Raw genomic sequence first — 16045 nt, 5'->3', positions numbered from 1 at the left:
GCTCTCTAACAGCAGGAAATACAACTTTCAAAAAATTTTCTAATGTCTTATCTGTACATCTATTGTAAACTACTTAGTTAATTGTAAGTGTATTATTTTTATCACATGATGAAATAATATCTTCAGTAAACTTTGCAAATTTGCAAATATGTAGTGGCAAAATACTTTCATCTCATTTAGCTATGTAAGACAGCTAACTTGAACAGTGCTCCTAATGCACTGTTCACAAAATATACATATACAAAAAAAGCATAACAAACGCATGAGAAATGATTTAGTTTTTAGTTGTTTAAAATGTCGCAAATACAATCTGTGGAAAATGGGAGGTCATCTTCTATTAATGAATGCCAATCTGCCTTCTTATTAGCAAAATAATGGGGCACAGATAATAATTTGTATTTACAAGGTAACGTTTAAATGCATTAAAGAGAGAACAACCAGCTCTTTGTGAAGATTCCAAGGTGATTGACCGTGAGATAATTAACCTGCATATTGCTGATAGAGTTCCATTGTGCCCATTGGATTTACCATAATAGCAATCAATAGCTGGAGAAATATAGTGCAAACAACAGCAGTGGGACCTATACAGTGAGGGGGGAGGAGAGCTCTGAAGTATCATTTGAGGTGGTAAAACCACATCAATTAAGGCCAGTAATTACGGTTTCATTTTGCAATGCTGGCATGTGAACAAATGAGACACTATTAAAACAAAAGATTGATGTTCACAAGACAATATGAGCTGTAAATCTGAAGTTGGAGTGCCTCAACTTCATTCTTTGGCAAAGAAAGTGTAGGAAAGTCTCAATTTAGACAAAAAAAAATAATTTCAGTGGAAAAGGAATTATCTTTCAAAACAGCCATGAGCTTTGTGAGTTGACTGAAATGTCACAGTACAATTCAAATGGGAGCATCTGATCCAAGAAACTTATCATATGAAAATAATTGCAATCATTTTGTCACTATGTGTACAAGTAAAAGTAAACAGGAAAAGTTGAGTGAGTTTTAGATTACAATCAATGTGAAACCATGAGAAAAACCTTAAATATACAAAACGCAAGTCCACTCTCCATCCATGCCCAGAGATTCAGAAAAGTCTCTTCAACTAAGCTATTTGGATTGTGAATTCTGATCCTGCAAAGACTCCAAGATAGGGACACTACCTTAAATCCCCTACTCTCTCCAATACACATCTGATTTACATATACTTTTAATATAGTATTTATTTGAACTTTCTCTTTTACATATGGTTTTTGAACACTTGCCAGTACAATAATTTTAATTTAAGGTCACCGGTAGTAGATTGAATATAATTTTAGTAAGGAGAGGGTTACAGTATAGCACATCCTCCATGGCACATTGTTTAAATTTTATGTTTTCTTGAGAGATAAAATAGTGCTTACACGTTCTGTTTTTGTTGCCTTTGTATTGCACATTTTATTTTTGAAATTGACTACACTTTTTGTAAGTGAAGTATATATGCTTTTCATATTATGCCACATTGTGAATTTAATTAAAAATAAATGTATATGTTGTGACTGTTATGCTCAACTGATAAAATACGAGGATGATCAGGGGCTAGTAAGAGACACAGGTGTGAATACTCAGGAAGGTGGGAAAATACACAAGGGCAGGAACTTAAATGATAGGACAAGTTAGTCACCAAAATAAAGCAGGAAAAACAATACGCACATGCAAACAATATGCAGGATGTTACCCAAAGCCAGGACTAGAGATCTTCAGTTTCTACTCTCCCCTTACAGCTTCATCTTTGTCACCACTGATTATAGCGTGCATTGATGCTGATCTATAAAACTATTATTTTGGTGAAGACACAATAGTCAACCAATCAAGGATTGAGGTAATAAAGAAAAGCCATAGGCTTTGTCTGACAGAATCTTAGGAGAGACAAGCCTCTTAAAACAAGATTTATGTGCTTTCAGTACTAAGGGTGATGCATTTGTTTCTCTGATTTTCTGAAAGAGATATAAAGAATAAAAGACTGAGGATGGAGGCCTTTTGTCAGCACAGACTATCTCATCAGGCCATGTATCATTATGACAATGAGCGATGGTGGACAAGGTGGAAGAAATCCACTTTGCACCAGTTGTCTTCAGTTAATCCCTCAACTGCTAAGAGAAGAGGAGTTTGTAATTGGAACAATGTAGATCATCAGGGGTTCCAGTAGTGCAGTAATCATCTTTATGCTTGGCTTCATCGCTGATGTGTTCACTTTGCACCTCCAAGCCGATAATGGGATGAGAATTTCTCCTCCTTATTGACTTTGCTCATTTAACCCATGAAATGAACAATTAATGCAGTGTAACAGGGAAAACCCACCATTTATCCACTTCAGTTCAACTTCCGAAATAAACATGGGGAGGAGGGTGGAATGCAGTCAAACACCACTACTCTGTGCCATAGAGCTCAATTTTTGTCCAAAAACTATTAAAAACACATCAATGAGCCACACTATTGCACTGGATGACATGCTTCATTCATTGCCATACCATGAACACACACAAATACAGTATATTGTGTATATAGATTTTATTTTTTTATTTTTATTTTTTGACCCAATCCCATATACAACATTCTGGTGCCAGATAAATCCACGGATTAAATGTGGATTATTCTGCCACTGTCTTTTTAAGAAATAAAACTATATATTTTGTATATACTATTTGTATGTACTGTACCATGTAATTTTTGCGTGAGCTGATTTTAAAGGATTCCTGAGAGCCACAGAGAAAGGAAGTCAGAGAATACTGAGAGATGCACATTGTTGGTTTTGGTCTTTTTGTGGGATTTGTTAGCAGTAAGAGAAGGATTTAACAATTCTTTCAAGTCAAGGAAGACTAATCTACAGCTAAGCTAGCAGCTCAATACAAATTGTGATGGATAACAGCTGAAGTGCAGAACTTGTTTTTTGAGCTATAGCACTTTTTGTGAGTGTAACATTTGCTAATTAGTACTAAACACAAGCACAGCTCTGGCTAATGTTATTACTTTTGCAGTTATTTAGTCAAAAGCCAAATTATTGGACAAATTCAAATTTTGACCTTGATGAAATGTGTGAAATATGGAAATTAAATAAATATAATTACATAAAATAACTGTTCTTATAGTGCACTTAATATTATGTGTTTACATATACATACTGTATATATAACAAAGTGGCCTTAGGAATGTGTTGAACAGAAAGCTAGAATAAAAGATATTCCTGCTTCTTATCCATTTTGATGTTTTAACCACCTGAACAAAAATTGGTGAACAATTTAAAGATTGACAAAAAGTGCAAATTAAGCTGCTAACTGTGGGGATGCGGCCTTATTATTTGCCTCAGGAGTTGACGTCTGCCATTGTGATCACTCTTTAAATCCCTCTGAAGACTGATGGGGAAGCAGTGCGTGACGCCATCCACTCCACCACACCACGTCTCCTACTCCAAACACAGTAACCAAACATGTTTGTAGTCATTACTGGGGACTTTAATCACAGCACTTTGGACAAAACTCTGCCAACTTTCCACCAATGTATTAACTGCCCCACCAGAGACAACACCACGCTGGACCAATTGTATGCTAATGCAAAGAATGCATACAATGCCACAGAGCTTCCCCCCTTAAGCTTGGTTTAGGCTTCTGCGTCGCGGCGACGCCGTACCTACGCCGTCGACGCAGACCCCTACGCGGACCCTACGCCGTAGCCTGACGCGCACCTCCAAAAAATCCTGACTACGCGTCGCGTCGACGCGTAGTGACGTGAACGTCGAGGACTGTGATTGGTCCGTTCAGAACGTAATTTTCGGTTCAGTCGCAGCCCTATGGTCGCAGCACAACAACACCGCCATTTTCAAAGTTTCTGTGGTGAGAGCTACAAGAAAAACTGGACCAAGCCGAATAAAGAATTATCGAGGAGGTACGCAAGTACGACCACCGCTACAACTCCTCTTCGCGGCAGCAAGAGCCCCCCGAAACCATACAAAGACACAGCCGCACCCCCCTAGCGGCTTGGCGGTGAATTGCGGAGCAACGCGTTCCCTCGACGCAGAACTACGAATGCTCAGTGACGGCGTAGGGTGTACGCCGTAGGTACGGCGTCGCCGCGACGCCGAAGCCTAAACCAAGCTTTAGGCAGAGCTGATCACAGCCTGGTGTTGTTAACACCTCAGTATGTCTCTCTTGTCCAGAGGCTGCATGTGTCCACGAAGACAGTGAGGAGGTGGACTCAGGAGTCGAATGAGTCACTGCAGGACTGCTTTGAGACAACAGACTGGGATGTGTTGTGTGAGCCACATGGAGAGAACATCAACAACCTGACAGAGTGTATCACAGAGTACATCAAATTCTGTGAACAGACCATACTGCCAACCCGGACTGTACGCTGCTTTCCCAGCGACAAGCCCTGGATCACCAGTGCTGAGGAGTGTTCAGTACAAGCTGGGGGAGAAGAAGAAGAAGAAGTTGGAAGCCAAACTCAAGCAGAACAGCAGCAGAACAGAGTGATGGATGTGTGGACAGGAATGAAGGTGATCACGGTGTTCAAGGCAAGAGACGGACCAGCGGCCAGCTGTCCCCCCCCCTCCCCATCACAACTTACATTTTGCATGTTTGCATGTTCTCCCTGTGTTCACTTGGGTATCCTCCGTAAAAAAATATACCCCCACTAAAAACATGCAAGAAGATCACCACCTGACCAATGGTGACAGCGAAGATGGGTCCCCGGGTGCCGGTCTGGCTGCCCACCGCTCCTGGTCTGCCACGGAGGAGGGACGACCAGGATGGGTGAAATGCAGAGGACAAATTTCACCTCGTGTGCAGTGTTCCGCATGTGCATGTGTGTGACAAATAAAGGGGAATGTCTCCCCCCGATTCTTCTTCTTCTTCTTCTTACCACTGTGGGTCAGGTAAGAAGACAGCTGGAGATGCTGCACCTGGGCAAATCACAGGTGAAATCATCGCAGGACCCTCCACAGTTTGCCTGTTAACCTCATCTGGGTGTGGACAACACCATCATACACCTGCTGCAGCTTGCTCAATGCCACCTGGATTGTAGCGGCAACACTGTGAGGATCACTTTCTTTGATTTCTCCAGTGCATTTAATACCATTCAGCCCCTGCTCCTGGGTGAGAAGCTGCGAGTGATGGGAGTCAACATGCCCACAATCTCCTGGATTACTGACTATCTGACAGACAGACCAAAGTTTGTTCAACTTGGCGGTGCTCTGTCTGGGCAGTGTTCTTGTCCCCTTTTCTCTTCGCCCTGTACACCTCAGACTTTCAGTACAACCCCTCATTGTGACACCTGCAGAAGTTTTTGGATGACAGCAGTGGTGGGGTGTATAAGGAAGTGTCGCACGGCGGAAGTCTTAAGTTATTTTTTTATGCAACCGTTCTGTTTTTATTGTATATAATTTTATTTATTTATTTTCTTGCATGCTTTTATTGTGTTTGTGGTGGTGTTTTCATTGTGTTTTATTGCAGGGTTTTAGTTGAAGTGATTTTGAGTTTTACTTCCGGCCGGGCCACCCTTGTACCGGATATAGACTGGCCAATAGCCTTGAGGCACGGAGCGGTGCGCAACCAACTGGATACCGGGAGGAGGGACGTCATTGGGCGCACGCGGAAACAAGAGGAGCGAGAGAAGAGCAGGTGGCAAGAAGGCATGAGTGCAGACGCGAGCGGTAAATATGAAGAGGAAGAGGAAACCGACACAGGAAGCAGTGGGGAGACCGCCTGAGAGGGCTATGCCCACGGCGGCCGCGGACCAGAGACCGTGATGGAGGTGGTGACAGCAGCCGAGCCGACAAAGTCCAGAGTGTTACAACACGACCTTACAGCAGCGGCAGAGCGAGGAGCTCTGCCTAGCGCGTAAGTCCCCTTTGGGACCCAGTAACACTCTGGCACGGGAAAGGAAGGCGTCTCGGCTGTACTATGTACCCCCCCACTGCCACTGTGGTTTCCTTGTTCCAGGTATCCTGGCCGATGGTCCGTCCTCCTACGGAGCGAGTCGGAGGAGGAAACCAGAGAGCGGCGTGGCGACGGCGTGGAGCAGGAAGGCCGCCGTCATCGGGTTTCGATTTAAATCAGTTTTAAATCGGGCCTTGTGCTTTTGTTTTAGCTAGACTTTTTAACCGATTTTAAACCATGTATTGAAGACTGTTTGGCCCGTTTTAGAGACTGTTTTAAGGACACCTCGTTTTAATTTTGCTTATTTTAAAGAAAGAGTTATTGGTGTCTGTGCCTGGGACGGGTGAAATAAAAAAGGACAATCCTGTCCCTAACGCAAAGTTGTTGTCGTTGTGCCTCCTTGGCCGAACATAGTGCTCACCGCTTGATGAAAAAGGACCATCACAACTTTTACAATAAACCACCATCATTTTTTTTTATTCTCATCACCTCCATTACAGAAGGACAAGAGGAGGAATACAGAGCAGTGGTGGATGCTTGTGTGGAATGGTCTGGTAGAAATCACCTGCTGCTTAACATGGCCAAAACCAAGGAGATGGTGAATGATTTCAGACAAAACAGGATGACCACACAACTACTGTGTATTCTGGGGGAGAATGTCACAATGGTGGAGGATTACAAATACCTCGTAGTGCACATCAACAACAGATTGAACTGGAAAACCAACATCAATGCTGTCGAAAAGAAAGGGATGAGTAGGGTTATAGCATTTTTGACGAGTACGAGCATGATACGAGTAAAACTCGTCAATATCTGTGCTCGTGCTGAAGGAAAATTGGGTAACTGACTGTCTTCACGCTCTGCTCTGTTCTCACGACTTGTTTCGTAACGTACACGGTGCATTTGACAAGACAGAGCTGAAAAGGGCTCGTGTCGCGTCAGTCACTGCCTCCACTCCAGTTGTTTTTTTGGTTTTTTTACCGTCTGCTTGCTCTTATTTTGGCTGGTGATATAAAGTCAGTTGGAAAACTTTGCTCGTACTGAACACGGTGCTTTTGAGAAGTGAACAAGGCTGACATATTATTTCCCTGTTTGCCATCACTGAATGGTTGCATGAATCACCAAGTTCACACAAATCATTAAAAATAAACAGTCTTACAGACCACTTACACACATACACACATATAGCTGAACACACAAAGTAGCCTATATTAATATTTTTATTGTATATCAATTTCAGACTTAAAATAATGTACCGATTTAAACCCCACCCATTTTCGATTTCCGATTTACTACCCCGCCCACTCCGAGTAGAGATACGGATACGGATAATTTAGATGGTTGAACAGATACAGATACAGATACAGATAGTGGTGTACTCGCTCATCCCTAGGGATGAGCAGACTCTATAGGAAGCTCATATCATTCAACGTGTGCAGCAAGATGTTGGAGATCTTCTACCAGTCTGTTGTTGCCAGCGCACTCTTATTTGCTGTAGTGTGCTGGGGGAGCAGCATCAGAGCCAGAGACACCAACAGACTGAACAAACTGATCAGGAAGGCCAGCTCCATTATTGGCTCTAAATTAGACACCTTTGAGGAAGGTGGTGGAGAGGAGGACATTAGACAAACTGTTATCCATCATGGATAGCCACCCAGTGGGTTTGAACCCAGAAATGTTTTGCTGTAACAGTGCTAACCATTGCACCAAAACATAAGATAATTCACTTACAGCACACACAACAGAACCTATCTATGCTCTGTGAAGACTCCACTAAAGAACAGAGACCTGAAAATAAGAGATGTCAACTGAAATGTGAAAGCAGGAATGAGGAATATTTAGTGTCACAGCAATCGAAGACTATGCCATTTTCTTAAGATAGCTCTCAAGTTGCCTGTTCCTCTGTCACTCTGTCGCTATTAGATGTTAGAAAAAAGTTGACTTGTCTGAGAAAAAGTGCTGATAGTAGTCCTAAGAGATAATAATCAATTAATACAGCCCCGGTGTAACAGTAAATCACACTGGGTACTTAGCAACACACAAAAGAAGCCATCACAGCCATTGTCTGTGCCACTTTTGATGGGAACTCTCAATGAGGATTAAGTGTCTCTGCTTCCAAGACTGAAAAAGCAACACAAAGGTGTTCTGACCATCTGCTGCATGATTCTAACCATAAAGGTTCCTCTGACAAGAGACAATATATAAGTGAAACAATGTGCTGCATTGTAATTGCACAAAGTTGCGACAAATTAAGATAGCACATATAGTATGTACTTCTTCTAGGGGAAAACAGAATACCACATATTTTAAAGAATCACACACACGCTATCTGGCATATACAGTGGCTTTATAAAGAGGGTGTTTTTAAGGCTGAATATGGCTTGCCACCATTGTGAAGACCAGAAATACATGGGCATATGAGGGCAAAGAAGAGAAAGACAGGTGTTATGACCCTGACTCATGGACTGTGATTATACAATATCTTGTCTGGAATTTATTCCTTCAGTGTAAATTCTTGGGGAAAGCTCTGAAAGTGTGTGCCACCCTCATTGTTGAACAGATTTGAAAAAATTATGCTGTTAGTGGTGCTGTATTATGTTGCTATAAATCAGTGCCTGAAGCATACAGGTAGAAATTAAGAAATTGTGGAAAAAATGTCAACCAAACTTACGTGGAGTTTGTGTCAGTAAAGCCAAGGATTTTGTGCAGTTGCAGTGCTTTTGTAAAAAGCAGTGTGCTTCTTACAAAAGCATACTGAAGCACATTTGCAAAAATAGCACGTTGTATGCTTGAATGAACTAAAATTTATTGAGTGATGAGTGTTTTTTTGTTTGTTTGTTTTGCCTCTAGTGCAACATGAATCAAAAGTATCTGCTGAGACTAAAAAATGGGGTGGCAGTCCATAAGCACCTTCTCTGTGTACCTCTGAATATGGCTTGCCACCATTGTGAAGACCGGAAACCATGCAAACGTTTTAGGCAGGTGTGAAAAAATGCTATAAACTAAGAATGCTTTCAAACATGGAAGTGTTAATAGTTTATTTTCACCAATTAACAGAATGCAGTGAATTAACAGAGGAAAAATCTAAATCAAATCAGTATTTGGTGAGACCACCTTTTGCCTTCAGAACAGCATCAATTCTTCTAGGTACACTTGCACACAGTTTTTGAAGGAACTCGGCTGGTAGGTTGTTCAAAACATCTTGGAGAACTAGCCACAGATCTTCTGTGGATTTAGGCTTCCTCAAATCTTTCTGTCTCTTTATATAATCCCAGACAGACTCGATGTTGAGATCAGGGCTCTGTGGAGGGGTCATAATATCACTTCCAAGACTTCTTGCTCTTCTTCACGCTGAAGATAGTTCTTAATGACATTGGCTGTATGTTTGGTGTCATTGTCCTACTGCAGAATAAATTTGGGGCAAATCCTATGCCTCCCTGATGGTACTGCATGTTGGAATATCTGCCTGTATTTCTCAGCATTGAGGACACCATTAATCCTGACTAAATCTCCAACTCCATTTGCAGAAATGCAGCCCCAAACTTGCAAGGAACCTCCCCCATGCTTCACTGTTGCCTGCAGACTGTCATTATTGTACCACTCTCCAGCCCTTTGGCAAACAAACTGCCTTCTGCTACAGCCAAATATTTCAAATTTTGACTCATCAGTCCTGTAATGGGAATTCTTATTATTCATCTTCTCTGTTACTCAATCATACGCATTCACTGTCTTGAAAGCCAAATGAGTAACTATGTCATATGATTAGGTGTGTGCGTGTATCATAATCTGCTGACCATGACAGCAGGTATGTTATTATCTACTGATTAAATGAACATTTTGTTCTGATTGTACAACACATTATGACATGCCAATTGTGCTGACATTGTTCTGATGGTAGAACAAAGTCATCCTGTTTACAAGATAATGTATTGGGACAGTGTCGTGATGTTAAGCGTATTGTTTCACTTCCTGTTTCCAGTTCCGGTTGCAGGAGTCAGAATAAACTCTCAGAAAGACAACAAACAACTTTGTGCTTTTTCGTACAAAATTGCCAGAACAGTATCTGCTGCCATTTTTCTGCACCCCAGTCTCTATGTCTTCATGCATAGTTCTTGCTTGGCCTTGTTCCCATGTTGGAGGTATGGCTTTTTGGCTGCAACTCTTCAATGAAGACCACTTCTGGCCAGACTTCTACAGACAGTTGATGGGTGTACTTGGGTCCCACTGGTTTCTGCCAGTTCTGAGCTGTTGGCACTGCTGGACATTTTCCGATTTCAAAGGGAAACAAGCTTGACGTGTTTTTCATCTGTTTCCTTGGCTGACCACTGTGTCTACAATCCTCAACGTTGTACCCAATGAGCTTGAACAGCAAATCTTGAAACCCCAGTCTGCTTTGAAATCTTTGTCTGAGAGAGACCTTGCTGATGCAGTATAACTACCTTGTTTCTTGTTGCTGTGCTCAGTCTTGCCATGTTGTATGACCTAGTGATGGGAAACCCGGCTCTTTTAAGAGAGTTGGTTCTTAAGGCTCAGCTCTCTTAAAGGAGCCGGCTCTTTCAGCTCCCAAGTGGCTGCTCAGATTTTTTGTTGCTCAAATTAATTTATTACCAAAAATAATGTAAAATTATGTGTAAAATGAATTACATAAAAATTTACTGCATTTCCTGTGGTCACTCATTTTCTCACCTTTCCAGCGTTTTGTCTCTGTTGCATCTCTGTGTGTGTGCATGTGTGTGTGTGTGTGTGTGTGTGTGTGTGTGTGTGTGTGTGTGCTGTGTCGGAAACCCCCGCCCCTCCCACTCCTCCTCAGTGCGTACACAAAGAAGTCAACACACATCATGTCGTTCACCGATCACATGCGGTTTGAACAGACAAAAAAATTGAGAAAAAAAACAAAGCGGCTCCGATCATTCACTTCAAAGAGCTGTTTAATTTACAGCATGTTTTCACACTTGCCTAAAACTTTTGCACAGTACTGTATATATAGATATATAAATGTGTGTGTGTGTGTGTGTGTATAATTTGTGTGTATAATTTGTATACACTTCCATCATGACATGTATGCAGTGAAGTGTATGTATAAACATGTGTATGAACAAGTGTATGTATATGTATGTGTAAACTGAAGATGATAGAAGAAGGTATAACTGGGTATATCCTATGTCCTCTTCAATAGTTTAAAGGACATGCAAAGTCCTCTTTTGTAACAATCCCTTTATAATGTCATGTCTCAAGAATCTTGTTATTACAGTATCACAACATCTTGTTAGGTGTTTTTGGTGACAGTCTCATTTTCAGTCCAAGACTCTTATGAGCCTCACACCATATTTTAATCAAGTAGTTCTGGATTACCATTAATGAATAAAATCACTGAGTGTCTTCTCTTTAAGGGAATGCAATTCAATCCAAGAGGGGGCACCATCTCACTGAAACAACTCTGCAATAAATCACATTTTAGCTCTCAAATAATACTTCTGAAAACTGGCCAACCTAAGGATACCTCATCTAAAATCCCACATTATTTTTTACACAGAAACCCTCAGCATTTTACAATGTCATATAAATAACATGTTTGTTAGGGGTTTTAAAAAAGAATGAGGTCATAGAATGGGAAAACACATCCTCCTACGTAAATCATCCTAACCCAAGTAATAAGAGGTAATTAAGTTTGTAGAAACTGTTAAGGTCATTATCCACTGTTGTTCCAAGATATTTTATATCATTTGGAAGCCACTTCAGTGAGCTTGTTTGCTGACACCTGGGGCCCATTTCACAAAGGAGGTTCAACAAACTCCGAGTCTAATCCTGAATCCTGAGTTGATCTAGCCTGAGATAGGAAACTCCGAGTTTCCGGTTAGAAAAAAGTGTAACACCGCTGCAGCTGCAAAAGAGAGGGAGGTGGCGTGGGAGAACATTGCTGCTCGGGTCAATGCGTAAGTTTAAATGTAGTCCTTTGCAATCACAATAATATTACAGGGGAAAACTGCTTGAATGGTAGCTCATTAATTTATTTCATGTAGGTGCAACCCCACGGGGGAGAAGCGCACTTGGTAGCAGCTCAAGATGAAACATAAAAACATTGTTCAAACAGGTAAGACATGGCATAATTTAATGGGGGTACCTCATTTTGATCATGTGTTATATTGTAAAGTAAATATTAAGTGGCTGTTTGACTGTGTAGTTGTTTTATCACCAACATAATGCTGCGCAAAGAAACGCAGCGCAACACACAATATCTGCTGGGATGTGAGAGCATGACTCCGGCTGGTAATGTTGCAAATGTAAGGACGGATTAGGTTGTGTATGTAGATGATGGACTGTGACATGAAACGGTACCGTTCAAAAAGATAATTGTCTGGAAATGCCAGAACATCTATGCGCGGTCTGATAACCATCTCTGCACCTTCATCCACGGGATCGTTGTCAAAAGGACATGCCATGTTAGTGAAAAAAAGTGCCTACTGACTGATTTTTTTAAATAACAGACGGCAGAACTATGTTATCCCAAAACTCGCCTGCTGACGAATAAATGAGGAAATCAAATACCGTGTGTGGCTGACAGAGGGCGGAGACAGAGAGAAACTCGAGGTTCATTGAGAAAAACCTGGTCCTGACCAGGTTAGGTTCATAGAGTCTGTTACTATGGTAACTGACCGAGAGCTTAAGTTACCTCTCTCTGTGAAACAGGCTAGAGTTACCCCTCTTTCTCTGGTTTGAAAACTCAGAGTTTCCTTCATTTCAGGCTTAACAAACTCGGAGTTTTCACTAAACCTGCTTTGTGAAACGGGCCCCTGGTGTCTGTAACTTGGTGAGGGTGTTACTAGGACCATTTGCATCATCTGCCAGGTGATTGAGTAATTACTGACATTAGATTGATCTCTTCTGGAGGTGTGAGAAGCCCTTCATATTCAGTTCTTTTTTCTCCTGTTTCTTTTAGTGAGGGAAGTGCACCACCTGCATTTTCTTTTTCTCTTATTTTTAGAATCAGAATTGGCTTTATTATGCATACAATGAATTTTGTCAGTGTTCAGTGATCTGTAGCACCTACCAGAGGGCAGAATTTGGAACAGGTTGTTTCCATGATATGAGTGATGCTTCTTGTACATTTCCTTATCCTGGACGTGTGTAAGTCCTGAATGGAGGGCAGGTTGGCACCAGCGATTTTCTCAGCAGTCTTTATAGTCCATTGCCGTCTGTTCTTGTATTGTTTAGTGGCAGACTAGTCCACCTTTCGTCTTAGAAACATGAATGTTTCCACAGTGGAAACAGTGTTTCTCCTGAAGTCCACTACCATCTCCACAGTTTAACTTTAAGCCATTTAGTAATCAAGTCATTGTTTATTCACTTAGCTATATACAGTAAAAAAAAAAAAAAAAAAACTTAAGGAGGGGTACCCAGATTGTTGCATGCCACTGCAGTCTTTTTGTTTGTCTGTTTGTTTTTGTGTATGAATTGCACTTACGTATGAACAAAGCCTGAGACTGTATCATCAGTAATATGGCTATCTCTGGCCTCTGCACTATTCCTGTTCACATCCTACCTCAAAGACTTTACAGACTACTTGGATAGAATCTGTGTCTCAACCTTGTAGCCTCACTACTGGGGTCCACAGAGTGACTGATATCTCTGATATCAGTCACTCTGCGCTTGCTCCCTGTAAAATTTAGAATAGAGTTATAATCCTCCTCCTTGCGTACAAAGCCATAAATGGTCAGGTACCAGTTTATCTTAAAGAGCTCATAGTACCTTATTACCCCACTAGAACACTGTGTTCTAAGAATGCAGGCTTACTTATGGTTCCTAAAGTCTCCAAAAGCAGAATGGGAGCCAGAACATTTAGCTATCAAGCTCCTCTCACTGTTTTAACCACACCCTCGACCTTGTTCTGACATATGACACAACTGCTACTACTATTATTACATCCACTGCCACTGTTACTGTGATTACATTTCTGCCTCTCTCTGTCTGTCTCTCACTCTCTCTATCTTCCTCTCTCTCTCTCTCTCTCTCTCTCTCTCTCTCTCTCTCACCCAACCAGTCAAGGCAGATCACTGCCCACCCAGAGCCTGGTTCTGCCTCAGGTTTCTGGTTTCTGCCTGTTAAAAGGAAGTTTTTCCTCACCACTATTGCCAAGTGCTTGCTCATGAGGAAATCGTTGGGTCTCTGTAAATAAAAGAGTTTGGTCTGTACCAGCTCAATATGGAAAATGTCCTGAGACAACTTCTGTTGTGATTTGGTGCTAATAAATAAATACAAATAAAACTGAATTGAACTGAACTGAATCAGAATGAACATTACTCAGAAAAGGATGGACAATGTATCAAAGTTACTCAAAAACACAAATACGCCGTGCCCAGTGGACTTGGAAATTATCAAGAAAGTTGTCTAAGAGTTAAAATCATCTATCTGTGTTCTTGATCCCAATCCCATTACTTAAAAAAAATGTTTTTTTCCTGTCTTGCAGAGGAGGTTTTCAGAATAATAAGAATAATTAATTAATTCCTTAATTACCATTAAGGAACGTTTCTGTAGCCCGGACATTGAGCTGCTAGCTGTGGGGATGTGGCCTTATTATTTGCCTTGGGCGTTCACATCGTGACCACTGTTTACATTCCTCCAAAGGCTGATAGGGAAGCATGCATGTCATGTCATCCACTCCACCGTAGCTGAGGGGGTGGAGAGGAGGACACTGGACAGACTGTTATCCATCATGGATAACCCTGAACACCCTCTTCACCACCGCTTCAGGAAAATCATTCCTGCCAAGAGCCTTCACACTGTACAACAGTAATTTAAACAGTTAGTCTACCGACCTTAGAAACCCCAATATTGGATGTTTACATATTATTTGCACTACTGCAATATTGTACAATACTGTTTATTGTTTGCATTTATTTATCACTAGCAACTTGCACATATTTGTTCTGGTACATACTTTATAGCTCTCGCTCTCTCTTTAAGAACTGATGTCAATATTTGTTTATACACTTAGTTATATTTTATATATTTTGCATATTTAGTCATATTTTATATATTTTACACACTTAGTTATATTTTCAGAATTGCTGCTATTCTATGTTTATATTAGGGGTGGGACTTTAACGCGTTAATTACGATTAATTAATTACAAAAAAAAAAAGCTTAAAAAAAATTAACGCATTTAATCGCAGTTTGCACTCCAGACAACACGGAACGTTTGTAAGTGCACGAGTTCCTTGTCCACCGATCACACTGATGCACAAGACGCGTCAGAGCTAGGCTTGTGTCGTTTCTCAAACCAAGTACGCCAAGTTTGGACTTACGAACTTGGCAGTTCGGACTTAGCAAGTTCGACCTGGGAGTACAGTCTCTCCAGGACGGGAGGACGCGGGACGGTCATTCTGCAATAGGGACGGCAGCGTAGTTGATGACGTCACCATCGCAGCTCGTCTGCCGGTTATCTCCGAAAACTTTAGAGCAAATTTTAAACTACGCGCTATCGTGATGAATCGACCACAGATTTTAAGTTTAACATCCACTTTCTCACATAAAATAATCTTAAAACCACATTCCGTACTACTAAAACAGTAGTATTTCGAAACTTGTAACTTTACAGTTATGAGTCCTCTCCTCCGCTATCGTTGCTACGAAATGCATTCTGGGATACGTGGCTGCCCCAAGTCCAGGGTCGTTACTCAATACCAAGTACGCCAAGTTCGGACTTAGCAAGTTCGACCTGGGAGTACAGTCTCTCCAGGACGGGAGGACGCAGGATGGTCATTCTGCAATAGGGACGGCAGCGTACTTGATGACGTCACCATCGCAGCTCGTCTGCCGGTTATCTCCGAAAACTTTGGAGCAAATTTTAAACTACGCGCTATCGTGATGAATCGACCACAGATTTTAAGTTTTAACATCCACTTTCTCACATAAAATAATCTTAAAACCACATTCCGTACTACTAAAACAGTAGTATTTCGAAACTTGTAACTTTACAGTTGTGAGTCCTCTCCTCCGCGATCGTTGCTACGAAATGCATTCTGGGATACGTGGCTGCACCAAGTCCACACAAGTCACCACCCGATGCATCCTCGATAAAATGGGAGGGGCAAGAACACATCCGGGTATTTGACTGTACTTGGCGAGATGCGGACTTT

The 16045-nt window shown here is 41.5% G+C and overlaps 1 protein-coding gene across 2 annotated transcripts in view; it reads right to left on the bottom strand.

The window, feature by feature from the left end:
* arid3c (AT rich interactive domain 3C (BRIGHT-like)) overlaps positions 1–16045 on the bottom strand; it is a 115345-nt gene that overhangs the window by 17343 nt on the left and 81957 nt on the right. The window lies entirely within an intron of this gene.

The sequence above is a fragment of the Chaetodon auriga genome, chromosome 5, assembly GCF_051107435.1.
Source record: "Chaetodon auriga isolate fChaAug3 chromosome 5, fChaAug3.hap1, whole genome shotgun sequence".
Classification (NCBI taxonomy): Eukaryota; Metazoa; Chordata; class Actinopteri; order Chaetodontiformes; family Chaetodontidae; genus Chaetodon; species Chaetodon auriga.
Note: the sequence above shows the minus strand (reverse complement) of the source record. Positions and strands in the feature narration are given on the sequence as shown.